General features: G+C 42.9%; 1 protein-coding gene and 2 long non-coding RNA genes across 10 annotated transcripts in view; 1 reads left to right on the top strand and 2 right to left on the bottom strand.

Moving 5' to 3' along the window:
* Positions 1 to 1384: 1384 nt before the first annotated feature.
* LOC123382002 lies at positions 1385 to 24218 on the top strand. Of its 2 annotated transcripts, XR_006589718.1 has the most exons (4): positions 1385 to 1770; positions 19293 to 20731; positions 22448 to 22575; positions 22762 to 24218. It is a non-coding gene; the product is annotated as an uncharacterized LOC123382002 (long non-coding RNA). The 2 variants fall into 2 exon arrangements; XR_006589715.1 differs by lacking the exon at positions 22448 to 22575 and having other exon boundaries at positions 20644 to 20731.
* LOC102902408 lies at positions 14448 to 25085 on the bottom strand. 2 transcript variants are annotated; one of them, XR_002148521.3, is made up of 5 exons: positions 25025 to 25085; positions 22441 to 22556; positions 19419 to 19534; positions 17115 to 17410; positions 14448 to 15545 (listed from the first exon to the last, which is right to left on the bottom strand). It is a non-coding gene; the product is annotated as an uncharacterized LOC102902408 (long non-coding RNA). The 2 variants fall into 2 exon arrangements; XR_439639.5 differs by having other exon boundaries at positions 15119 to 15545; positions 19419 to 19520.
* A 58-nt stretch (positions 25086 to 25143) lies between these two features.
* The window catches only part of LOC101091924 (putative adhesion G protein-coupled receptor E4P), a 93090-nt gene continuing 91597 nt past the window's right edge, over positions 25144 to 26636 (bottom strand). For 5 of the 6 annotated variants that reach the window (XM_045044850.1, XM_045044843.1, XM_045044841.1 and 2 more), the window contains 3 exons: positions 25705 to 25897; positions 25423 to 25523; positions 25144 to 25201 (listed from right to left, as the gene is read on the bottom strand). The gene's annotated coding sequence lies outside the window, so the exon portion shown is untranslated. The remainder of the gene's footprint in view (positions 25202 to 25422; positions 25524 to 25704; positions 25898 to 26636) is intronic. The other variant, XM_045044842.1, reaches the window with a different exon arrangement.

Raw genomic sequence — 26636 nt, 5'->3', positions numbered from 1 at the left:
TTTATCAGAGGCTGGGTGGTGGGGGGGAAAGGGAAGATTTGATTAAAAGGTACAATCTTTCAGTCATAAGATGAATAAATTCTGGAGACCTAATGTACACCAAGGTGATTATAACTAATAATTATGTATTGTGCACTTGAAATTCGCTTAGAGAGTAGATCTCAAGTGTTACCAAGAACATGATCGCTAAGTGAGGTGATGGATATATTAATTACTGGGGTAATAATTTCACAATGTAGATGTATATCAAATTATCATTATCAGACCCCCCTCATACCTAGTCACCAGTTGGGGAATGAATAGATACTGTGGTTTCTGCAGCCAACATGCCTCCACACAGCCACAGGAATCTACAAATATAACTGACAGAACAGTAGGGGGGGATCTTAGAAATCTAGTGTTGAATCACGCACTGGAGAGTCTATGCTGTGCCCTTGCCTGTAAATAAACATATAAATCGGTAAAATTAATCCTCGTGGGAGCAAGGATTACAGCTTGGTTCGCTGTTCACATCACAATGTTTAAAATATTAAACATCACAGGGGCACCTGGGTGGCTCCGTAAATAGGCGTCTGACTTTGGCTCAGGGCTTGATCTCGCAGTTTGTGAGTTCAAGCCCCCCATCGGGCTTTGCGCTGGTGGTGTGGAACCTGCTTGGGATTCTCCCCACCCCCACTCTGTGCCCCTTCCCCACTTGCACTCTCCTTCTCTCTCTTAAAATAAATAAATAAACTGCAACTTAAAAAAACATTAAACATCACAAATATAAATGAGTCGTTCAGAGCATTTTTTCCTGATACCCCTTTTTCCTCTCTCAGTGCACGGAGAGATAATGTCTATCCAGAATTGTTATTCTCTTCCTTAAGCTGCCTCCTACTCCTTAAGAGCCAATCACCCCATTCCACATTCTTGAATTCCTCGTGCCGCCCACCCCTGAAGTTACCCATCTCAAGGAGCTACTCACACCAGGTGATCCAGAAAGTAATTTAATCAGTTCTTTCTTCACTGATTGCCATGAATTCGCTGTTCTCCAACCTTAATGCTGTGGCTGTCACAATTAGTTGCATATTTATGTCGCCTAGGTAAATTTCAAAGAGCTGTTGCCTTCCACACCCCCTTCCCTTAATCTACAGATACAACTGATCCTGCCTGGGGTCCAGACACCAGTCCTTTCCAATTTTACCAGGTAATTCTAAGGTGCTGCAAAGTCTGAGCAACCCTGAAATGAGAGAAAAGTCCTTAATCTTGCGGTTAAAAAACACTTGGAGTTCTTACAAAATAAATTCTGCTGTCCTGGCCCCTCCCACAGCCATTGTGATACACTTGGTCTGGAATGTGTCCAGGGACCCATAGCATTACAAGCACCCCAGGTGTGTTTCACATAAGTCAAGGTCCCGGACCACATTCCCCCAACACAGCTAGAGGAGTGGTTTCTCATCCTTTAGATCCTTGGGGATTTGTAAATCTCCCGTGGACCAGGCTGCATCCCACATCAGCAGAGAAGTGCTGAGACCGGACCCAGCCATCAGTAGTTGTAAACTCTCCAGGTGCTTCCAATGAACATCCAGGCTGAGAACAATTAAAACAGATCATCTGATGTTAATCACAATTAAAATGTGGTGATGCCACATGATGACTTCGGATCCCTCCATTTCCTCTGAGGTACTGGTAACAGCGGTGGACTCTAAGCGTGAGAGGACGTATACCCAGGTTTGGGGCCAGCTTTTGGAAGGAAGAACAATTTTGGATAACAGGCTCAGCCATCAGAAAGTAAGTGCTGTGAGGGCGGGGCACAGTAGATAGTCCCCTTCATGAAGAGAGAGTAAAGGGATCTCTGAGAAAATCTCCGAGGTAGGTGGGTTCCTGGGACTCTCTCCACTCTAGTTATGTTTCCACTGGCCACTCACTGCCCCAGGATACTCACTGCCTTGAGGCCAAATTCTCTGGATTATCCTGACCAGCACAAATGCTGTCTAAGAATTCCCACCCGCCTGTGGGCTCTTTTGTCTCAGGTCAAAGTGGAGAGTCTCTCACAGGGTGGCTCCTCCCGTGCTCCCTCCCCCTTCAAGCTGCCTGAGGTCAGAGAGAGGAAGTCTCTCTTCACTTCCATTCTTCCTGGTTGAGGACAGCCGTTGCACCCTGTTACATCTTGGGATGGCCCCATGAGGAACTGCTTCCCAATGCTGTTTGGTAAAGCTGACAAGGCGAGCCAGATCTGTGCTTGTTACAGAAAGGAGTTTCATTTTTGCCTTTGGTATTAAGTGGTAATCAGTGTATTTGAAGTTGAGAAGGGGATGGTCACAGTGTTGGTGCTTTTGTTTGTATCTTTAAAGAAACCGGTTTGCATCGCGCAGCGTGATTAGTATTGGCTGGAGGTGAAGAGACCCACTAGGTCAGTGCTGGGTCAGTGTGGGAAGGATGGTCCATGTGTGAGCCAGGGGAGAGGTTGGAACCATTGGCAATTGTTCCAGGATCCACAGACTAGGCTTACTCATACTGCTGAATTTAGGAGTCTGTAAAGGTCAAATAACAGTTTCTATGGAATACTTGCTAATAACTCTTTATTGTTTTAAAAATCTAAATTTACATTTAATATGAAAAATGGCTACAACCTTAAAAATGTCACTCAGAATACATAATGGCACCTCAAGAGTGACAATGTTGTAAATCAGTTTAAAAAGCACTATAAGCTATTGGGATATCTTGGGTAATGAAATTGTGTTAATAATTATGTCAGGACAACTGGAATGAGATGAGATTTAGGGCTGCCTTTCTGAAAATAATCTGAGGAAGGCAGAAATTAAGGGCTTAAAAAGAAAGTGCTCTGATTAGATTTGCATTTTAAATGGATTATTGTGGCTAGAAACATAATTGGATTACAGGGAAGGGACATTGGATTAAATCTTAGCAGTTAATTAATACAGGGCAGTAGACCACTCTGAAGATTGTATCATTGTGTAATTAGAGTTAAGTGACTTTATTTGAAATGTTTTGTAATTAACTGTAGAGTTGGAATCATTTATGCTTCAATAAATCACGTGAGCACCTACTAATACAAAGCAATATTTGTATATGTGCTGCCGAAGCGAGCACTACAAAGCAATATTTGAATACCTCTATGTAAAACATTTAAAGCCCACACTAGTCTTCTCTTCAAGGTGCATCTAATTTAGTGAGAAAAAGTGTGAAAGAGATCATCATATACATATAAGTAAAAAAAAATTGCACAAAAATCAGGGGAAAATGTAGTATTATAATTTTGATTGTTGGGTCAAGAAAGGACACCCTGTGGAAATAATATCTCTGAGATCTGAGAGATGATAAGCAATTATGGGACAGTGAGAATCTTTTGGTGAATTCAGGATGGTGAATGGCTCATCAGTATGAATGTGAGGTGGCTGGGTGTCCAGAAGGATGCTCGCATTTAGACGGGGGATCAGTACCAACAAGTGAATTTGGAAACAATGGGGGAGAACTGAGTTACCCAGGAAGGTGTTCGTTCAACTTGGGATCTGGTCACTGAATTGAATGTCATGGACATTGATGGGGTGAATGAATGGGCAGGTGGATATTTGGGTCCCCAGGTTGAAGTCAGGTTTTGCTTTTGTTGCCTGAGCTTCGACGTCCTTTCCAAAATGTCATTGACAAAACCAATGTCAAGGAAAATTTTCTGTTTTCTTTTTTAAAAAGTTTTTATTGAGATATAATTGACACATATTAGTTTTAGGTGTACTCCATGATACAATATTTATATACATTGCAAAATGATCACCCCAATAAGTCTAGTTAACATCTAATATTGGGGCACCTGGGTGGCTCTGTGGGTTAAGCATCTGACTCTTTAAAAAAAATTTTTTTTTAATGTTTATTTATTTCTGAGAGAGAGACAGAGCATGAGTGGGGGAGGGGCAGAGAGAGAGGGGGGACACAGAATCTGAACCAGGCTCCAGGCTCTGAGCTATCAGCACAGAGCCCAATGCGGGGTGGGGCTCGAGCTCACAGACTGGGAGATTATGACCTGAGCCAAAGCCCCACGCTCAACCGGCTGAGCCACCCAGGTGCCCCGCGAGCATCTGACTCGATCTCATGGTTCCTGCCCTCAAGCTCTGGGCTGACAGCTGGAGCCTGCTTGGGATTTTGTCTTTTCCTCTCTCTCTGCCCCTCCCCACTCATACTTTCTCTTAAAAAACTTTTTTATGCTTATTTCTCAGAGAGAGAAAGTGCACACATGAGTAGGGCAAGGGGCTGAGAGGGAGACCCAGAATCCGAGGCAGGCTCCAGGCTCTGAGCTGTCAGCACAGAGCTCAATGCGGGGCTCAAACCCACAAACCAGGGGATCATGACCTGAGTCGAAGTCGGATGCTTAACCGACTGAGCTACTCAGGCACCCTATATCTCTGTCTTTATCTTAAAAAAAATTTTTTTTTAAATGTTTATTTTTGAGACAGAGCATGAGTGGGGGAGGGGCAGAAAGAATCTCTCTGTTTTTAAATAAACTTAAAAAAATCGAATACCACAAAGTTACACTTTTTTTCTTGTGGTAAGATTTCTTCTTAGCAGCTTTCAAATACACAATATGGTATTGTTAACTATAGTCACCATGCTGAACATTTCATCCTGTGACTTATTTTATAACTGGAAGTTTGTACCTTTTGACCACCAGTATTCATTTCCCTCCCCCTCCTGAGGCCATATGGTATTTCACTTTCTCCTTCTGACTTATTTCATTTAGCATAATGTACTCAAAGTCCATCTATGTTGTCACAAGTGGCAAGATTTTCTTTTATTTATGTCTTTAGGTTTATTTTTGAGTGAGAACTTGAGCAGGGGAGGGGCAGAGAGGAGGGAGAGAAAGAATCCCAAGCAGGATCTGCACTGTTCTCACAGAGCTGGACCTGGGGCTTGATTGAACCCACAGACTGTGAGATCATGACTTAAGCCAAAGTCAAGAGCTGTATGCCGAACTGGCTGAGCCACCCAGGTGCCACACGATTTCCTTTTTGAAATGGCTGAAAAATAGTCTGTTATCTATCGACCAGTTGATGGATCTATGCCGCATTTTCTCTATCCATTCATCCATCCATGGACTAGATTGCTTTCCATGTCTTGGCTATTGTAAATTTCCATTTTCTGCTAAGAGTTTTATAATTTGGTACTTATACTCAATTCTTTAATCCATTTTGACTTAATTTTTGTTAGTGGTGGGTTTGTTGTTTTATTTTATTCATTTATTTATTTTTTAAAATATGATTTATTGTCAAGTTAGTTTCCATACAACACCTAGTGCACATCCCAACAAGTGCCCTCCTCAATGCCCATCATCCACTTTCCCCTCTCCCCGAACCCCCATCAACCCTCAGTTTGTTCTCAGTATTTAAGAGTCTCCTATGGTTTGCCTCCCTCCCTCTCTGTAACTTTTCTTTCCTCTTCCCCTCCCCCAAGGTCTTCTGTTAAGTTTCTCAAGATCCACATAAGAATGAAAACATATGGTATCTGGCTTTCTCTGCCTGACTTATTTCACTTATCATTATACCCTCCAGTTCCATCTACGTTGCTGCAAATGCCCAGATTTCATTCTTTCTCATTGCCAAGTAGTATTCCATTGTATATATAACCCACATCTTCTTTATCCATTCGTCAGTTGATGGACATTTAGGCTCTTTCCATAATTTGGCTATTGTTGAAAGTGCTGCTATAAATATTGGGGTATAGGTGCTCCTCTGCATCAGCACTCCTCTATCCCTTGGATAAATTCCTAGCAGTGCTATTGCTGGGTCATAGGGTAGATCTATTTTTAATTTTTTTGAGGAACCTCCACACTGTTTTCCAGAGTGGCTGCATGAGTTTGCATTCCCACCAACAGTGCAAGAGGGTTCCCATTTCTCTACATCCTTGCCAGCATCTATAGCCTCCTGATTTGTTCATTTTAGCCACTCTGACCAGAGTGAGGTGGTATCTCAGTGTGGTTTTGATTTGTATTTCCCTGGTGAGGAGTGATGTTGAGCATCTTTTCATGTGTCTGTGGGCCATCTAGATGTCTTCTTTGGAAAAGTGTCTATTCATGTCTTCTGCCCATTTATTCACTGGATTATTTGTTTTTTGGGTGTAGAGTTTGGTGAGCTCTTTATAAATTTTGGATACTAGCCCTTTATGTGATATGTCATGTGCAAATAACTTTTCCTATTACATCAGTTGCCTTTTAGTTTTGTTGATTGTTTCCTTTGCAGTACAGAAGCTTTTCGTCTTCATGAGGTCCCAATAGTTCGTTTTTGCTTTTAATTCCCTTGCCTTTGGAGATGTGTCAAGTAAGAAATTGCTGAGGCTGAGGTCAAACAGGTTTCTTCCTGCTTTCTCCTCTAGGGTTTTGATGGTTTCCTGTCTCACATTCAGGTCCTTCATCCATTTTGAGTTTATTTTTGTGAATGGTGTGAGAAAGTGGTCTAGTTTCAACCTTCTGCATGTTGCTGTCCAGTTCTCCCAGCACCATTTGTTCAAGAGACTGTCTTTTTTCGATTGGATATTCTTTCCTGCTTTGTCAAAGATTAGTTGCTCATACTTTTGTGGGTTCAATTCTGGAGTCTCTATTCCATTGGTCTATGTGTCTGGTTTTGGGCCAATACCATGCTGTCCTGATGATTACAGCTTTGTAGTAGAGGCTAAAGTCTGGGATTGTGATGCCTCCTGCTTTGGTCTTCTTCTTCAACATTACTTTGGCTATTTGGGGCCTTTTGTGGTTCCATATGAATTTTAGGATTGCTTGTTCTAGCTTCGAGAAGAATGCTGGTGCAATTTTGATTGGGATTGCATTGAATGTGTAGATAGCTTTGGGTAGTATTGACATTTTAACAATATTTATTCTTCCAATCCATGATCATGGAATGTTTTTCCATTTCTTTGTAACTTCTTCAATTTCCTTCATAAGCTTTCTATAGTTTTCAGCATACAGATCTTTTACATCTTTGGTTATATTTATTTCTAGGTATTTTATGGTTCTTGGTACCATTGTGAATGGGATCAGTTTCTTTATTTCTTTCTGTTGCTTCATTGTTAGTGTATAAGAATGCAACTGATTTCTGTATATTGATTTTTGTATATTGCAACTTTGCTGAATTCATGTATCAGTTCTAGCAGACTTTTGGTGGAGTCTGTTTGGCTTTCCATGTAGAGTATCATGTTGTCTGCAAAAAGTGAAAGCTTGACTTCATTTTTGACAATTTTGATGCCTCTTGTTTCATTTTGTTGTCTGATTGCTGATGCTAGAACTTCCAACACTATGTTAAACAACAGCGGTGAGAGTGGACATTCCTGTCGTGTTTCTGATCTCAGGGAGAGAGCTCTCAGTTTTTCCCTGTTGAGGATGATATTAGCTGTGGGATTTTCATAAATGGCTTTTATGATGTTAAGTATGTTCCTTCTATCCCAACTTTCTCAAGGGTTTTTATTAAGAAAGGATGCTGAATTTTGTCAAATGCTTTTTCTGCATCGATTGAGAGGATCATATGGTTCTTCTCTTTTCTTTTATTGATGTGATGTATCACATTGATTGATTTGTGAATGTTGAACCAGCTCTGCAGCCCAGGAATGAATACCACTTGATCATGAATAATTCTTTTTATATGCTGTTGAATTCGATTTGCTAGTATCTTGTTGAGAATTTTTGCATCCATATTCATCTGGGTCTCTGTCTGGGTTAGGAATCAAAGTAATGCTGGCTTCATAGAATGAGTCTGGAAGTTGTCCTTCCCTTTCTATTTTTTGGAACATCTTGAGAAGGATAGGTATTATCTCTGCTTTAAATATCTGGTAGAATTACCCAGGGAAGCCATCTGGTCCTGGACTCTTATTTGTTGGGAGATTTTTAATGACTGATTCAATTTCATAACTAGTTATGGGTCTGTTCAAATTTTCTATTCCCAGTTGTTTTGGTATTGTGTGGGTGTTTAGGAATTTGTCCATTTCTTTCAGGTTGTCCAGTTTGTTGGCATATAATTTTTCATAGTATTCCCTGATAATTGCTTGTATTTCTGAGGGATTGGTTGTAATAAATCATTTCATTTGTGATTTTACTTTTTGGGTCCTTTCTCTTTTCTTTTTGAGAAGCCAGTCTAGAGGTTTATCAGTTTTGTTTATTTTTTCAAAAAAAACAACTCTTGGTTTCATTGATCTGCTCTCCTTTTTTGGATTCTATATTGTTTATTTCTGCTCTGATCTTTATTATTTGTTTTCTTCTGCTGGGTTTGGGGTGTCTTTGCTGTTCTGCTTCTATTTCCTTTAGGTGTGCTGTTAGATTTTGTATTTGGGATTTTTCTTGTTTCTTGAGATAGGCCTGGATTGCAATGTATTTTCCTCTTAGGACTGCCTTCGCTGCATCCCAAAGCATTTGGATTGTTGTATTTTCATTTTCATATTTATTTCTTCTCTAATTGCCTGGTTGACCCATTTATTCTTCAGTAGGATGTTCATTAACCTCCATGCTTTTGGAGGTTTTCCAGTCTTTTTCCTGTGGTTGATTTCAAGTTTCATAGCCTTGTGATCTGAAAGTGTGCATGGTATGATCTCAATTCTTTTATATTTATTGAGGGCTGTATTGTGACCCAGTATGTGATCTGTCTTGGAGAATGTTCCATGTGCACTCAAGAAGAAAGCATATTCCATTGCTTTGGGATGCAGAGTTCTAAATATATCTCTCAAGTCCATCTGGTCCAATGTATCATTCAGGGCCATTCTTTCTTTACTGATTCTATGTCTAGGTGATCTGTCCATTGTTGTAAGTGGGCATTAAAGTCCCCTGCAATTACCACATTCTTATCTATAAGGTTGCTTATGTTTGCGATTAATTGTTTTATATATTTGGTGCCTCCAAATTCAGTGCATAGACATTTATAATTGTTAGCTCTTCCTGTTGGATAGACACTGTAATTATTATGTAATTCCCTTATTCATTTCTTGTTACAGCCTTTAAATTAAAGTCTAGTTTGTCTGATATAAGTATGGCTACTCCAGCTTTCTTTTGACTTCCAGTAACATGATAGATCTCCATCCCCTCACTTTCAATCTGAAGGTGTCCTCAGGTCTAAAATGAGTCTCTTGTAGACAGCAAATAGATGGGTGTCGTTTTTTATCCATTCTGATACCCTATGTCTTTTGGTTGGAGCATTTAGTCCATTTACATTGTGTTGTTATTGAAAGATACGGGTTTAGAGTCATTGTGTTATCTGTAGGCTTCATGCTTGTAGCGGTATCTCTGGTATTTTGTGGTCCTTGCAACATTTCACTCACAGAGTCCCCCTTAGGATCTCTTATAGGGCTGGTTTAGTGGTGATGAATTCCTTCAGTTTTTGTTTGTTTGGGAAGACCTTTATCTGTCCTTTATTCTGAATGACAGGCTTGCTGGATAAAGGATTCTTGGCTGCATATTTTTTCTGTTCATCACATTGAAGATTTCCTGCCAATCCTTTCTGGCTTGCCAAGTTTCAGTAGATAGGTGTGCTACTACCCTTATGTGTCTGTCTACCTTTGTATGTTAGAGCCTGTTTATCCCTAGCTGCTTTCAGAATTCTCTCTTTATCCTTGTGTTTTTCCAGTTTCACTATGATATGTCATGCAGAAGACCAATTCAAGTTATGTCTGAAGGGAGTTCTCTGTGCCACTTGGATTTCAATGCCTGTTTCCTTCCTCAGATCAGGGAAATCCTCAGCTATGATATGTTCAAGTACACCTTCGGCCCCTCTCTCTCTCTCTCCCTCTTCTGGAATTCCTATGATATGGATATTGTTCATTGTGATTGCATCACTTAGTTCTCTAATTCTCCCCTCATGCTCCTGGATTTTTTATCTCTCTTCTCAGCTTCCTCTTTTTCCATAATTTTATCTTCTAATTCCCCTATTCTCCCCTCCACCTCTTCAATCAGTGCGGTGGCTGCCTCCATTTTATTTTGCACCTCATTTATAGCATTTCTTAATTCATCATGATTATATTTTAGTCCCTTGATCTCTGTAGCAATAGATTCTCTGCTGTCTTCTATGCTTTTTTCAAGCCCAGTGATTAATTTTATGATTCTTCTAAATTATTGTTCAGTTATGTTGCTTATATCTGTTTTGATTAATTCTTTAGCTGTCGCTACTTCCTGGAATTTCTTTTGAGGAAAATTCTTCTGTTTGATCATTTTGGCTAGTTTTCTGTCCCTTATGTTGTGTGCTCTGCACCTGTGAGAACTGCTATATTAAAGGGGGGATGGTCATACACTGTCCAGGGCCTGGCCATTCAAGAGGTGTTTCTTGGAGAGTGTTACTTGCTCTCTGTTGTTGTGACTTTGGTTATTTTATTTCCCTACTCGTAGTGATGTTTTGGACCCTCCACCAGGTTTGCTTTGGTTTGTTCCCTGGAGTAGCCCTGGAAAGGAAAACATACAGACAAACAGGAAACAAAGACACACAAACAAACAAAAAGAAAAAATGAAAAACTAAAGACAATCCAAAAGCAAAAAATCAGAAACACTAGCTACAAGTAAAGAAGAAGAAATGACAGGGGTGGGGAAGAAGACAAAATAAACATTGACCAGGCAGAGAGACTAAAAGTCTTAATCCAGAGAGACGGAAAGGAAAATAAGGAAGGAGGTGGGGGAGAAAGAAACAAAGATAAAGTTACGCAGACAGAGAAACTATACTGGTTGATTATTCCAGAGAGAGAGAATGGAATGTAAAGAAGGGGGCGTAGAACATGTATCAAGAGAATGGATTAAATATGTCTGTTTAAACAAACCATGGGGCGCCTGGGTGGCGCAGTCGGTTAAGCATCCGACTTCAGCCAGGTCATGATCTCTCGGTCTGTGAGTTCGAGCCCCGCGTCGGGCTCTGGGCTGATGGCTCAGAGCCTGGAGCCTGTTTCCGTTTCTGTGTCTCCCTCTCTCTCTGCCCCTCGCCCGTTCATGCTCTGTCTCTCTCTGTCCCAAAAATAAATAAACGTTGAAAAAAAATAAAAAAAAAATAAACAAACCAATAACTGGAGTAACCAGCCCAGAGGAGGGAATTGATAAGAAGGAGAAATGGATGGGAGAATATATCTATATAACAAAAATTGTCCTTGAATTAATCCAGGCAATGCAGCAGCACTGGCCAGGAAGGGTGGGGGGTCTGTCTGGTTCCATAGCATCTATCCCGTTCCAGTAGATATGCAATTACCCAGCATGGAGGGGCGTGGTTTGGTGTAGGCTGGCCCCGCCTCCACTGTGGGCCCCGTGGACCCATCCCTGAGGCCCCGTGTTGGTGGTGGTGGGGAGAAAAATGGTGACCCCTCAGTCTCTTCTCCACGACCCGGTGTCCCAAATCATTCCTTTGGGAATTCCTTTGGGCTCCTTTGGAGCCGTCCTCACTGTGCTGAGGACACAGAGAAGGCTGGCGGTCTCGCTCTGCCAACTCCTTTGCCCCTGTGCTTGGCTGGCATTTAAACTCCCACTCTGTGCACCCTGGTATTGGGGAAGCACCTCCTGATATGAGGTCCCAGCTGGTTTTGTCCTGTGCCACAGCACTTCAGAGGAGGGGGCTGGTTTCTCCTGCAGACTGTGCCCCTGATCTCCCACTGAACCCTGGAGTGGCTCCTCTCCTCCCCAGGTGTGTGAACAGGGCAGCCAGCTCCAGTCTGAGAATGGGATCTGCAGTTAGAGATCCTTTAACCTGCACTTAGAGATGGGATCCCTCTCCATCCTTGTCTGAGGTTTATCTCTTGTCCAGATACAGTCCTACGCTTCCCCAGCGGCTCTTTCACATGCCTTTGTCTCTCTGCAAAAGAGGATCCCTCCCCTCCGTGCCTACATGGCCCATTTTATCTCCCCCAGTTTGCAATCACCCACCTATGGCCCATCAGGTTGTACCAGTTTCTCCCTGGTAGACTCAGTCTCTTTTCCTCCAGACTCTTGGGGTTCAAAGTCCTTTGGCTTCAGCCCTTCTTTGTTTGAGAGAAGTGGGAAGTATGGATACCCCTACTTCTCCACTGTGTTGGCTCCTCCTCTCAATACAAATTTAATAAAATAAGTTTCTAGTCGGGTTCTTTCTGGAAAGGGAATTTTTTTTTTTTTAAATTTTACATGGGTCTGTTTCTGGACCCACTTTTACTCCCTTGATGTATGTGCCTATTTTTTAAAGTTTATTTATTTTGAGAGAGCAAGCAGGGGAGGGATAGAGACAGAGGGAGAGAGAGAATCCTGAGCAGGCTCTGCACAGAGCCCGATGTGGGGCTCAAACTCATGAACCAGGAGATCATGACCTGAGCTGAAACCAAGAGCTGGATGCTTAACCACTGAGCCACCCAGACACCCCTTTGTGTGTGCCTATTTTTATACCAATACCACAGAATTTTGGCACTGTAGCCTTATAATAAGATTTGAAATTAGGTATTATAAATATTCCAACTTTGTTATTTTTCAAGGTTGTTTGTCTATGTTGGTTCCTTTCCATTTGCATGTGAAATTTAGAATCAATGTATCAATTTCTACACAAAAATATTGTATATTTTTATTGAGATATTGAATCTATAAATTTGTGGAAACTTGGCATCTTAAAAATACTAAGTTTGGGGCACCTGGGTGGCTTAGTTGGTTAAGCATCTGAATTCAGCTTAATGAGTTCGAGCCCTGCATCTGGCTCTGTGCTGACAGCTTAGATCCTGGAGCTTGCTTCAGATTCTGTGTCTTATTCTCTCTCTGCCCTTCCCCTACTGAGTCTCTCTGTCTCTCAAAAATAAATATAAAAAAATATTAAGTTTGAAGATGACTGTGTATTTTTTCTCTTTTGATCTCTTAAATTTTTTAAATGTTTATTTATTTTTGAGAGAGAGACAGCATGAGCAGGAGAGGGGCAGAGAGAGAGAGGGAAACACAGAATCTGAAGCAGGTAGGCTCTGAGCTGTCAGCACAGAGCCCAACATGGGGCTCAAACTCGTGACCTGTGAGATCATGACCTGAGCTGAAGTCGGGCGCTTACCTGACTGAGCCACACAGACACCCCCTATTTTGATTTTAAGGTGAATTAAGTTGATAGTTTGTGTTGAATCAACCTTGTGTTATGAGAATAAACCCAATTTGGTTGTGATTTATTACACCTGTTATGTATTGATGGCTTTTGTTTGCTGACATTTTGTTTATGATATTTGGATCTATGTCTGTAAGGGATATTGAGTTGTAGTTTCATTGTGATGCCTTCTTCCTGGTTTTGGTGGCAGTGTAACACTGCCCTCATGTAATGAGTTGATAAGTGTTGACTCGTCCTCTGTATTCTGGAATATATTGTGTACAATTGGTATTGTTTCCTTCATAAGTGTTTGGTAGAGTTCAACAGTAAAAGCAATTGGGACTGAGATTTTCTTTTTTGGAATGTTTTGACTACACATTCAATTTTCTCATTGATAGAGGACTATTCAGGCTATAATTTTTCTTTAGTGAATATTTATAGTTTGTGTTTTACAACAGTAAATTTCACCTAAGATGTGTATAAAACATATGGGCAGAAGGTTGTTTGCAGTATTTATTTTCTTTATAATGTGCTGTTGGATTTTGTTTGCTATTGTTTTATTGAGGATTTTCATTTCTATTCATAAGAGATAGTGGTCTATAGTTTCTTGTTCTTTTCTGGCTTTGATATTGAATATTGGCCTCATAGAATGTTTTAAGAGGTATTTCCTCCTGTCATTTTTTTGGGAAGAATTTTAGAAGGGTTGGTAACTCTTCAATTTGTCAATAATACAGCCTGTGCTGAACTTTGCACTGTTGGGAGATTTTTGATTACTGATTTAATCTCTTGTAATAGGTCTATTCAGATTTTTTATTTCTTCTAGAGTCAGTTCTGGAACTTTGTGTTTCTCGAAATTCATCCATCTCATGGAGGTTATATACTTTGGTCAGAATATTCTCTAATGATACTTTGTTTCTTGTACTGTTGGTAATTATGTATCCATTTTCATTTATGATTTTAGTTATTTGCATTGGATTTTCTATTTTCTTAGTACATTTAGTTAAAAGCTTGTCAATTTTGCGGATCCTTTCCAAAAACTGACTTTTGCCTCCATTGACTTCCATATTGTTTTCCATTCTCTTTCATCTACCTTGACTCTAATCTTTGGTTTTCTACTTCTCCCGTCTACCTTTGCTTATAGTTTGCTCTTTTTCTAGGATCATAAAATGGGAGATTATTGTACTGATTGGAGATCTGTCCTTTTTCTGAACATAAGCATTTATATCTTCAAATTTCCCTCTGTGCACTTTCTCTTTCTGTTCTTCAGATTAATTTTCCAATTGTTTTAAGTTCATGAATTCTTTCTTCTGCCTGCTCAAACCTGCTGCTGAATCCCCCTAGTGAATTTTTGCCATTTCAGCTATTGTACTTCCAACTCTAGAATTTCTATTTGTGTGTGTGTGTGTGAATAATTTCTGTAATTTAATTGATATTCCATATTCATTCACATCTTCCTGATTTTAATTTTTTCCCCATGATTTCAACTCATTTAGCATACTAAGACAGCTGAAGTGGCATCACCAAGATGGTGAAGTAGGAGGCCCTAGCTTCTGTTTTCCCACAGAGATCTATGATTAGCCATCTACCCACAAACAAAAAGCTCTCTGGGATAGCTCAGGGGTCCACTTAGGAAATAACAGCAACACAGTGGGGAAGAAAACCCTGAGCATAAGTGCACACAAAGGAAAGGAAAAATATCTTAATTTTGCTTGCATCACTGGTCTTCCAGTTGGGTACTGCTCAGTGACAAGCAGGAACACTCTGGCCAGAAAGCACTTCCCTAACTGGAAAAGGGAGAGCAGGGTGACCAACCAGTTTCTCCAGGCTTTTGGGGCACCACACAAGGGACCTACTTCTGTTGCACTTCATTCAGACACTAGCAAACCTGAGATGTACAGAGAAGTCTAGGAACAAAAAAGAAGAGCCTTGGCTGCCAGTAACAGTCATACAGCAGGAGCGACATTGGTTCCAAGTGATTTGCTCTGAAGAGGACCCCGGCAGCTCTCTCAAACAACTGGCCAGCACAGTATCTGGAAACCCAAAGATATTCACATACTTGTGTAGAGACACAGGTCCTGAAGGTGTGGTGATGAGAGAATTACAAAGCAGGGGGCTGAGACTCTCCAGGAGCCAAAGCATTGGTCCCCTGGCTCAAGCCTCTTTTATTTTTGCAAATTGAAAACAACAAGCCATTACAACATAGTATGTGGCATCTTGACAGGTTGTGCACCTGCAGTGTATTCCATACTGGGTCATGAGTACATGTGGTGCCAGACAAAACATTCTTATCCCCAGTCCTGGCCACCCATATGATGTCCTTCTGGAGAAAATGAGCAGTCCCGGCGGCCTTCCGTCCTGGGGATAAAACTGCTTTCTGTTCCTCGCTGCTCCGTCCCTTTCCTTCAAGACATCCTTACGGTGCCTCCGGCTTCTTGTTCTCCAACATCTCCCCCTTTTTGTTTGTATACAATGGGCTGTAGGAGGACATTGTATAACCCAAGCTGTCGGTCCGTTGACAGGCTCATCGTCCCTGGCACCAGACTGCACATGCAAAGATAAATACACTGCATATTAATACAAACAGAATAGCAGTAGAGAAACTAAAAATCCCAATATGCTCTATAGCATTTAATTTTCCCAATCCCTCTGATATGCTTTCTAAGATCTTAGAACCAGATAACATGTCCAGATTTGTTTTGGAAGTCTCCTATATCCCTGCGTGCAGATGTTAAATGTCCATGGACACGTTTGATTGTCTGAGCAAGTGTCTCTTAACGCCATTCCATGGAAATTTAGTGTTATTAAACAGCAGTGGGGTTACACATTGGTGTAGTGTTCCAATAACATTTTAATGATCTTTGCCTTTGTAGGCTCACTAATTGATCCCCAGCAATATCACAGCCTGTTGTAGGTCTGCAATCTCACTGGACCATCTACTGTCAATGTCCTGCTGTGTCTTCCAAGGTGGTGCAATTTCTCATGCCGTTGTTGCACAAATTGTACCATCTGCACAGATTGGTGCAACGAGACAGCTGCAGTGGCTATGGTGGCAGTCACAGCAATAATGCCTATGAGAGCTGCAACAAGTATTCCAGAAAACCTTTGGGATCAGTGAAGAACTCGCTGTAGAGCCTGGTCCATCAGATACATTTCTGGAGAATGTTGTCATGGTTGAGACATGCAAACCAGCAGCCACAGGCCAGTGTGTGCTCTAAGTAAATATAAGCTTTTGGATGGCATAGTAAAGTGTATAGAATTAAGACAGGTGTATAATGAGCAGTTAACACAAGTTATAAGGGCCTCAGCATCATTCCAAACTATCTGTGCTTTTAATAGTACGTATGGCAAACGGACACAAGCCCATATGTACCGGGTACTATTGACCGTGAAGGCTAGAGTAGAAATAGTACTGGGGCTGTTTTTATAAATGTGCCCTTGCAGGTATGTAAAGGGTGGAGGGCAGCAGTTCATTTCCTTATATGCTTTTGTAATGGTCCTTGTCGTAAATGAGGGCTGGGCGCAGAAAATCCCCCACCATGCCAAACGACTGAGCCATTAGCAGTGGTGCTGATAGTATGATTATGAACACACCATCGTAGATTGTGTAATGAGTTTTTAAGGGGAACTGAGCCCAGAGGGCCCCAATCAACGATGCTTCCATAGGAAGTATTTAAAAGAACTCACCCTATCTCCCCTCTGCATGCTTCCCAAGTCACCCATCCATCCCATTCTGACAATGTACGAGTAGCACAAGACAGAAGCATTGGAGGAGTGTCATTAAGATTGGAGCCAATCAGAGAATGGGCTGAGAGTAAGAAAATAGGTTTGTGCTGGGCCCCGTTTTTAATAATAGATCGCCATGCTTGAGGCTTACTTTTGAGGCAGTGTTTCCTGTAACCAAAACATATAGGAGGACCTTCAGTCCCTATAGCATAATTATCCATAACAGTACCTTCTTCATTGGGTCTATGTGTTTCTCTGCTGTCAAATGGCCCAGGTGTCCATTCAGTGTCATTTGTATATACCGGCATGGGGGAGTTGTACCAATTTATGCTGATTGAGAGGTGGATGAGGGATATAAGCCCAGTAAATATAGTTATCAGAGCTTACCATAGTAGTGATAACCATGAGCATCACAAGGAAAAGGTGAGCAGGAGTTTGTGGGCTGCGAGTCTGCATCAATATTTTTTCAGCAGCATGCATCAACCTCTTAACTTGTCCCCGAGTAGGAGGCTAAGAGGTCCTAGAGCTCCTCAGGAGAGGGTGTGGTGCATTGGGCACAATTATTGGTTTCTCAATGGACATTCTGTGAAACTTTTTGGTGGGGTCATGTCGAACTGCGGTTGCTTGGATCAGCTCATGCCTGGGTTTCAACCGGTGACTGGGTAACCACTGGTAGCCTTGATCTGTAAAGACATAAGCATACCCTTTGCCCCACACAACAACTTCTCCCTTTTCCCAGTGTCCCTTCTCATCTTTCCAATATACCGGCTGGTAAACAGGGGTGACCTTTTTCTTGTACCAGTGTATCTCAGCAGAAGGACATGTATGGGGTCCTCATATGTCCAAGAAACTTAAAGTATATAAGGCCGGATGTAATTGTTCCCGTGGCGTAGGTCTAAGTCCTTCTTCTTCTCCCCCTTTTTGTTTAATTAGCATGTTTTTAAGTACCTGATGAGTATGTTCTGTGATCCCTTGACTGTGAGAGTTATAGGGAGTGCCAGTAATTTGTCAGGCTGCAAAGAAGTGGGCTACTTATGAGATACATATGCAGGGCCATTATCAGTTTTAATGTGTTGTGGGATACCTAGAATTGCAAAGGTTTCAAGAAAATGAGCACTAACATGCCTAGTCTTTTCTCCGGTATATGTCGTGGCCCAGATCTATCTGGAGAAGGTATCCACAGTAACATGCACATAAGAGAGCTTACCGAAACCAGGAATATGGGTAACATCAGATTGCCAAAGTTCATTTGCCTGTGGTCCACGAGGATTCACTCCAGAGGTATGTGGAGCCACAGTGAGGGGGTTGCAACAAGGACAGGCACTAACGATGTCTTTTGACTCAGCATGTGTTATAGTGTCTATGGGCAAGTCCTCGAGCATTAGTATGGTGAAGCAAATGCTCCTGTTGTGCCATTTGTAAGGTGCCTTGTAATAAGTCATCAGCAATGGAATTTCCTAAGGATAATGGGCCAGGAAGGTTAGAATGACTGCGAATATGAGTGATACATAAAGGGCGTTGCCTATGCCATATTAATTCTTATAAATGCAAAAACAGATGATGTAATTCATTTCGTGGCACAATATGTACAGTTTCAATATTTAGGACTGTGAACCATGCACATTGTGAATCTGTCACAATATCGAGGGAGGCAGGTGCAAGATGCAACAATCCTATAATGGCTGCTAATTCAGCTTTTTGGGTAGATGTATAGGGTGTCTTCCAGGCCTTAGAGATAGGACCATGTATAGAAGCTCTACCATGACCATTTCCATCTGTAAAATATGTGTCAGCATCTGCTAAAGGCCACTCTCGAATTATCTTTGGCCAAATCCATGATGTAACCTTGAGAAATGACAAAATTTTTGTCCCTCAGACAGTGATTGTCTAATTTCCCTACGTAATCAGGCAAAGCTATTTATCATTGTATATTAGTTTGGTAAGCCATATCAATTTGTTGATATGATAAGGGAATAATTATAGAAGAGGGATTGCTACCATTAAGCACACGTAATCGGGATCGGCTTCTCCAAATTACATTCCCAGTTTTATCCAGATACATGGTAAGAATTTTAGAGTCCTTACTTGGTAAAAACAGCCATTCGATGATTCCCCCATCCTGCCTACGACCGCAGTTGGAGAATGTGGAGTAGGAAAAATCAATAATTGAAGAGGAACATTACATCAAACACGAGTGAGCTGACAATTTTGAATATGATTTTCAATCCACTGTAATTCAGCTTCTGCCTCTTTTGTGAGGACCCTAGGGCTGTTAAGGTTGGGATCACGGGCTTATGTTTGGAAAGGATGAGATAAGGTATAAGTCGGGATTCCCAAAGCAGGTTGCAACCAATTTATATCTCCTAGTAACCTTTGGAAATCATTTAAAGTTTTCAAATTATCTCAGCCAATCTGTACTTTTTGGGGAATGATGGTTGCCTTGTGAATTTTTGCATCAAGATAAAGAAAGGGATCTTGGGTTTGCACTTTTTTGTTGTTGTTACTATTAGGCTGTATTTGGGTACAATAACCCAGTGGCCTGATAAAGATCTTTTATCTGTGTAGGTGTTTCTGCAGCAAAAAGAATATCATCCATGTAATGGATAATCAACACCTGTGGGACCTGAATACGTAATTGGGAAAGTGGCTGATTAACAAAATGCTGACACATAGTAGGGCTATTAAGCATACCTTGCAGAAGCCCTTTCCATGGATGGCATCACACAGGAACCATATGATTGTCTGAAGGTACAGAACAGGCAAATTTTTCTCTATCATCTGGCAGTAGAAGAACTGTGAAAAACAATCTTTTAAATCGACTATAATTAATGACCAGTTCTGAGGAATCCTAGTAGGAGACGGGAGCCCAGGTTGCAAAGCAAAGGTCCCATAGACCGTATAACCTCGTTTACCTTCCTTAAGTCAGTCAACATTCTCCATTTCCCAGATTTTTTCCTTATCACACACACAAGAATTCCATGGACTGGTGGGCATTTCTACATGACCTGCATCCAATTGTTCTTGCACTAATTGTTCTAGAGCCTCTAATTTCTGTTTGGGAAGGGGCCACGGTTCCACCCACACCAGGGCAGTTGTTAACCATTCTAATGCTAAGGCATAACGTTGTTCAGGAACAGTGGCTCTTACACTAAACCTGAATTCTGTACAGGCTATCCCAGTCCCACACAAGGTGGCCACATTTCGGCAGTAATTGTTCCCATAAGCCCATTTTCTTGTCGTCCAAGCCCTTTTAATGGATTATAACTCACTTTGGACACCATATTGGTTGCAGCAGGGGAAACATAAGGAATATTAATACATGCTCCCCATTGACTTAGGAGGTCTCTTCCCCATGGATTAATGGCTGTATCAGTAACATAAGTCTGGATAGTAGCAGCCTGGCCTTCAGGCCCTTCACATAGAAAAGTTTCAACACTCTGTTGGATGTCAGTAGCTTTTCCTTCACCTGTAAAGACTGTGGATATAGGTCGGAGTGGCCAATTCTTAGGGCAAAACTTAGAAGCAATGATGGTGACATCATCAGCTCCTGAGTCTACCAGGCCAGTAGATGATGTTCCATTCATTTGTAAGGTCATCTCAGGCCTTTGTCCTTTAGAAATGTTTGCCAAGATATCTGTTTGCCCGTAGATCCAAACCCTCCCTGCCAGTCTATTGGCGTGGAGATTAAAGCAATGTAAGGCAACAATGGTAGTTGGGCAATGCGACCTCCTGCCAAGACATGATAAGGAACTGAAGTACTAATCATTACTAAAACTTCATCCTTAAAATCAGCTCCTATAATTCCTAAGTAGACATGAACTCCCTTGGACATAAGACTACTTCGTCCAATAAGAAGGCCAATGGACCCTGAAGAGGCCCGTAAATCCCAGTTTTAACCTTGTAAATTCCCATGGAGGGTTTGAGGACCAGAGACTCTGGGGCAGGAATATCTAATGCAGCACTCCCTCATGTGGCATGGAGAAGGTCATGGACAGATTTGCATGGTAAGTCCCGTAGCTCACAGGGTAATAATGTGGAATCTGATTCCCCGTATTCTTTACATTCGGGCCCTGGTGGGGGGGGGGCGTTATCCCCGTCTCCCCCACCAAGATGGCAGGGGAGCTCCATTCTTATGGAATTTAGATCTACATTGATTTGCAAAATGATAGTCTTTATTGCATCCAGGGCATAACCCAGGAGGCTTAGAATTTCATTCTGGGGGCGAGGTAGATCATGGGAGTTGTTACAACTCAGCTGTCAGCAATCCCTCTTATAATGTCCCAATTTGCCACAGCGAAAACGCTTGGACTGTTCGTAAAGTCCAGGGGCTGCTGGCAGTGGCTATTCAAGGCACATTTTATAGACCTCTGAGCTGATATCTTGACAGGCCTTTAAATAATCAGTTAAATCACCTCCTTGAGACCTCACTGGGTATAAAGCTTGTTGGCATTCCTTATTAGCATTACCAAAAGCCAGCAGCTGTAAGAGGAGATCCGGTAAGTCTGCCTGAGAGATGCTTTTTATAATAACATCCTTTAGCCCAGCAGTAAAATCTACATAGGGCTCCTTAGGACTCTGTTTGACTTGAACAAAAGAGGGTGTAGCCTGTCCAGGGGCAGCTATTTTCTCCCAGGCATTCAGGCAGCACAATCTAACTTGTATCACCGCTTGAACATCATACTGAAGCTGAACCTGTATGCCAAACCCTCGTCTGCTCCTGGTAAGTTGTTTTCCGGTAATGGGCACAGGAGGATTCAGGGCGGCATCATCCCGGGCCTGTATCTGTGCTTCTTCCTCCCACCAAGTCCTAAACTGCAAAAATTCAGAAGCGCTTGGGACAGTGCGACCTAGGACCGCCCAGTCCCATGGAATGAGTTGCTCTGAATTGGCTAAACCAGACACCAATCCCAACGTATAAGAGGAATTAACACTGTATTGCGTGCAAGTCTGTTTCAAGTCATTAATTACCGTAAAACCAAAAGGAACCAGATAAAATCATTGCCCTCCCTGAAGATATTTCTGGTTAGGAGGAATTTGGGTAATGTTGACAAGATAAGCTGCAGGCATACTAGGTGTTAATTCAGTGTCCCCCGCAGCCTTAGTTTGTTGAAGCACCTGCATTAAGGGGGAAACGAATTGTGATACTATGAGTGGAGATACCAAGAAATGGGTTTTTTGAATAAGTGGAACATTTAGTTTCCTTAAAGGGATGGATGGGTTCAGGGCTGTGGGGCAATGAGGGAGGCAGGAGTACGGAAACCTGAGCTGTGACTATCTCTGGGCCATGAACCTGGGACCTGTAGGTTTCTATTCCCCTGGTGGTGGGATATGGGCTCGGGCCCTGAGTCACTATCTACGAGCTCATGATCACTTTCAGCCAGTGAGGGGTTGTGATGACCAATGTCCCCTTCTTCCCCTGATTCTGACTGCAAGGGCTGCAAAGCCAGGGAACTTAAATTACATAAAGACCATAGGGAGAGAGGGATAGCTTCTTGCTGATAAGCGTGGCACAAAGCACATAAAACCAAGTTCCATTGTTTCTGATTCAAAGCATCTTTGCCAGAGGCATAAACCGGTAACAATGTTTCTTTACTAAGTATAACAAATCCTGAAATGCCGATCGTTTCACTTTTACCCCTGAGCTCTTTAATAAAGTCTGCAAGCGCTGAATATGTAAGTGATAACTAGATGGGGTGGAATCCCCTGTACTTACCCTGCAGAAATCCTGAAGGATGAGCTTCGCCGGCTCCAAAGTTTCCTTCGGTTCCCTGGGCCCTTCTTCAGTGGTGCTGCACACGTCCCCCTTCAGGTTCCCTGTTCAGGCACCAGCTGAAGAGAGGTCCTAAAGGTGAGACTCTCCAGGAGCCAAAGCACCGGTCTCCTGGCTCAAGCCTCTTTTATTTTTGCAAATTGTCTGATAACAGCAAGCACATACGACACAGTACGTGGCATCTTGACAGGTCGTGCACCTGCAGTGTTTTCCATACTGGGTCATGAGTACATCTGGCACCAGACAAAACATTCTTATCTCCAGGCCTGGCACCCGTATGATGTCCTTCTGGAGGGAGCGAGCAGTCCCGGCAGCTTTCTGTCCTGGAGATGAAACTGTTTTCGCTTCCTTGCTGCTCTGTCCCTCTCCTTCAGGACATTCTTATGGTGCCTCCGGCTTCTTGTTCTCCGACCTACTTGGACACCAGCCACCAGGATACCTCCCATGCCCTCCTCCGTGTACCTGCTGGAGCCTGGGATGCATGTTGGAGCCCAGCTCAGGCCTCTCTCTGCAGCTGCTGAGTGCATGGCACCTACCTAGATCCCTGCAGCTATGACACCTACCTAGATCCCTGCAGCTATGACACCTACCTAGATCCCTGCAGCTGACCCCCCAACACACAGGTGCTAGCTCCAGCCGTGCCCTTCGTGCTGCTGGCCTGACGCTTGTTCCAGGCCTCTACTGCTATTTGCATGCCCCTGGTGATAGCCTGTAGCCACCCAAGTGCAGGCCACAGCCAGACCCCTATAGCTGCTCGTGACCCAGATTCAGCCCTATCTCCAGTCACTAGCTTGCACCACTGTGCTCACCTATAACTAGCCCCTCCAGCTGTGTACCTGCACCCCGCTAGCCTGACTCCTACTACCCACATCCACTGCTGTGTACCAGACAGCCAGGACCCCCTTAGCTACTTGTGGGCTCAGCTTTGTCCCTGTCTCTTGTCACTGACCTGTACCCCTGTGCTTATGTGCAGCTGGCCTTTCCAGCTATTCACCTGCACGCCCCCAGCCCAGCTGTTTTCACTGCCTCCAGTGCCCTGTATACACCCCTGGAAAGACCCCCTACAGCCTCAAGAGTGTATGCTGACAGCCAGAACTCCTACAGCTACCAGTGCACCTGAGGCTGGCCAGACTTCCATCACTGCATGGGTGTCTGCAACCACTCCTGGGCACTACACAGGCCTGTGCAGCTGGACCCTCCTGCGGAGCATGTGCATGCCCCGGACCCTGCCACCACTGCTCCCTGACCCAAGCTGCTGGACCAGGAGGGGCCATTGAGGTCCTCTACAGCCCTTACAGCCACTGTGAACCCCCCTGCAGTACTTTCCAAGGGCCACACAGCTATTGATGGTGTGGATCTCAGCAGCTTGAGCTGACGAGACATCATGTGCCTGCCTCACGCCCCCGACCCCTGATCCAAAGCTAGCACATGCTCCTGCTTGAAGGTCTTCCCCCTTTACTGCAGTTTGTCCATCAAGTCTAGAAGAGGTTATTGCTCATTCAAATGCGCAGACACTGATGCAAGGCTATAGGGATCAAAAAGAATGAGCGAAACATGCCCCCACCAAAGGAACACAGGAAACTTCTAATAACTGACCCCAAAGAAATGGAGATACGTACATTTCCTTAAGAAGAATTCAAAGTAATTGTTTGAAAGATACTCAGAAATGATGGTTACCAGAGGGGAGGTGGCTGGGGTGAAATGGGTGAGGGGGATTAAGGAGTGCCCTTGTGATGAGCACTGGGTGATGTACAGAATTGTTGAATCACTATATTGTACACCTGAAACTAATATAACACTGTATGTTAACTAACTGGAATTAAAATAAAAACTTAAAAAAAAAAGATACTCGGAAAGCTAAAAGTGAACACAAGTTACTGAAATCAGGAAAACAAAAGAAGGACAAAGTGAGAAATTCAACAAAGAGAAAGCATAAAGAACTAGACAGAAGTTTTGGAGCTGAAGAATACAATGGCTGAAGAATTCAACAGAAATCTTCAACAGTAGACTACACAAAGCAGAAGAATGGCCGATCTTGAGGACAGATCGTTTGAAATATTCAATCAGAGGAGTAAAAAAGAGAAAAGAATGCGTAATAAAGGAAGCCTTCAGGATCTATGGGACACAACTAAAAAACAAAAAAACAAAAAACAAAAAACCCATCTACACCTCACTGGAGTCCCAAAGGAGAAAAGAGGAAGAAAGAAGCAGAAAGCTTATTTTAAGAAATAAACTGCTGTATGGGGCGTCTGGGTGGCTCAGTCGGTTGAGTGACCAACTTCGGCTCAGGTCATGATCTCACAGTTTGTGAGTCTGAGCCCCACGTTGGGCTCTGTGCTGACAGCTCAGAGTCTGGAGCCCACGTTGGATTCTGTGTCTCCCTGTCTCTCTGCCCCTCCCCCACTCATGCTCTGTCAAAAATAAACATTAACAAAATAAAAGAAATTGAAGAGGACACAAAGAAATGGAAAAACACTCCATGTTCATAGATTGGAAGAAAAAATCTTGTTAAAATGTCTGTACTAACCAGGGGCGCCTGCGTGGCTCAGTCAGTTGAGTGTCTGACTTCAGCTCAGGTTGTGATCTCGTGGTCCGTGAGTTTGAGCCCCACATCGGGCTCTGTGCTGACAGCTCAGAGACTGGAACCTTCTTTGGATTCTGTGTCTTCCTCTCTCTCTGCCCCTCCCCTGCTCACGCTCTGTGTCTGTCGTGAAAATAAACATTAAAAAAAATTTTTTTAATAAAAAGAAATAAACTGCTATATGTCAGCATCATGGTGGCATAAGACCCTTGTTTTTTCTCCTCTTCCTGCACCCCAGCCCCCTCCCCCAACACAAATCCAGCATCCATTCATTAACAAAAGTAGCTTGTAGGAGCTGGGGGGGTCCAGCACCATATGTCAGGGGATCTGTGCGTCTCACTCACCTTTGCATCGGGTAACAGACAGACACACCGTGGTCCCAGCTGTGGTCCTTGCAGTGGCCCATTAACTTGCTGCAGTCCCTTTTAGCCATAGTCCAGGAGACCTTGGAAAACACGGACTTAGACAATCACCCATGTATGAGAGAGCCTTCATGGAAGTCCAGATTTCTACAAGTGCCCCATTGAGTTCCAGGATTGGGGTAGGGTGTAGGGGGGTGGGAAGAGCTTGAAAGAATGGCAGAAAGGAATCTCAGAATACGTGAGGGGGACACAGCTCCTACTCACTGTGTTGTGGAAACCATCAAGAAGTCCACTCAGGAGTCACTGGGTGGCCCACAGACACGAGTATTCTGTATTCCTCACCCTCACTGCCCCATTCCGTGGTCAGCTCCCTTTGTCTGCTTCTGAAGAGAGCAGTGAGAGTAATCTCTGGCAGACAGGGAGAGACTACAACTTTAGCAGCAGCAGGTAGTGTTACCTTTGGGAAAAGCAAGACCAGAGTCTGTTAGCACTTGGTCTGGTGCCTGGCAGGGTAGGAACAAAGCACACAAATATAAGAATTGTGCCACAAGAGGGAGCAAGAGGCATGGAACTGGCATGACCCCAGAAGATCTGAGGAAGCCTCAATCTCTAGCTGGGCTGATAGGAGGTATTTCTCCCTGGAGGCAGTTAGTAAAAACCACAGGACGTAACTACACTTCATATGCAAAGACAGCAAGGAAAAACTTCAAAGAAACATGAAAACAATAAGGAAACATGACTCCACCAAATCCTACCAATAATATTCCAACAACCAATACTATTCTCAAGGGATTTACCTGGAGAAGAATTCAAAATAGCCGCTTTAAGGAAAATTAATGAGATAAAAGAAAACACAGGGAGGGACCAAGATGGTACAACAGCATGGAAGGTTTTTTTTTGTGTGTGTGTCTCGCGTCCCTGAAATGCAGCCAGATCAACACTAAACCATCCTGCACACCTAGTAAACTGATTTGAGGATTAACAACCCAAACCAGAGGACTCAGCAGGTACATAGCATGGAGAGGTGAACTGGGGGAGAAAGCTGCAGAGGGCAGGGAGCTGTTTTTGCTTGTGGAGAGAGGATGGAGACAGGAGGAGAGAATGGAAAGCATCCCCCCCCCAAAGCAGCTGGAGAGAAAAGAAAAAGTATGCAAGGGGCTGAACAAAAAAGGCAGAAAGGAGAGGTTTTAAATTCC

Source organism: Felis catus, chromosome A2, assembly GCF_018350175.1.
Source record: "Felis catus isolate Fca126 chromosome A2, F.catus_Fca126_mat1.0, whole genome shotgun sequence".
NCBI classification, from domain to species: Eukaryota; Metazoa; Chordata; class Mammalia; order Carnivora; family Felidae; genus Felis; species Felis catus.
Note: the sequence above shows the minus strand (reverse complement) of the source record. Positions and strands in the feature narration are given on the sequence as shown.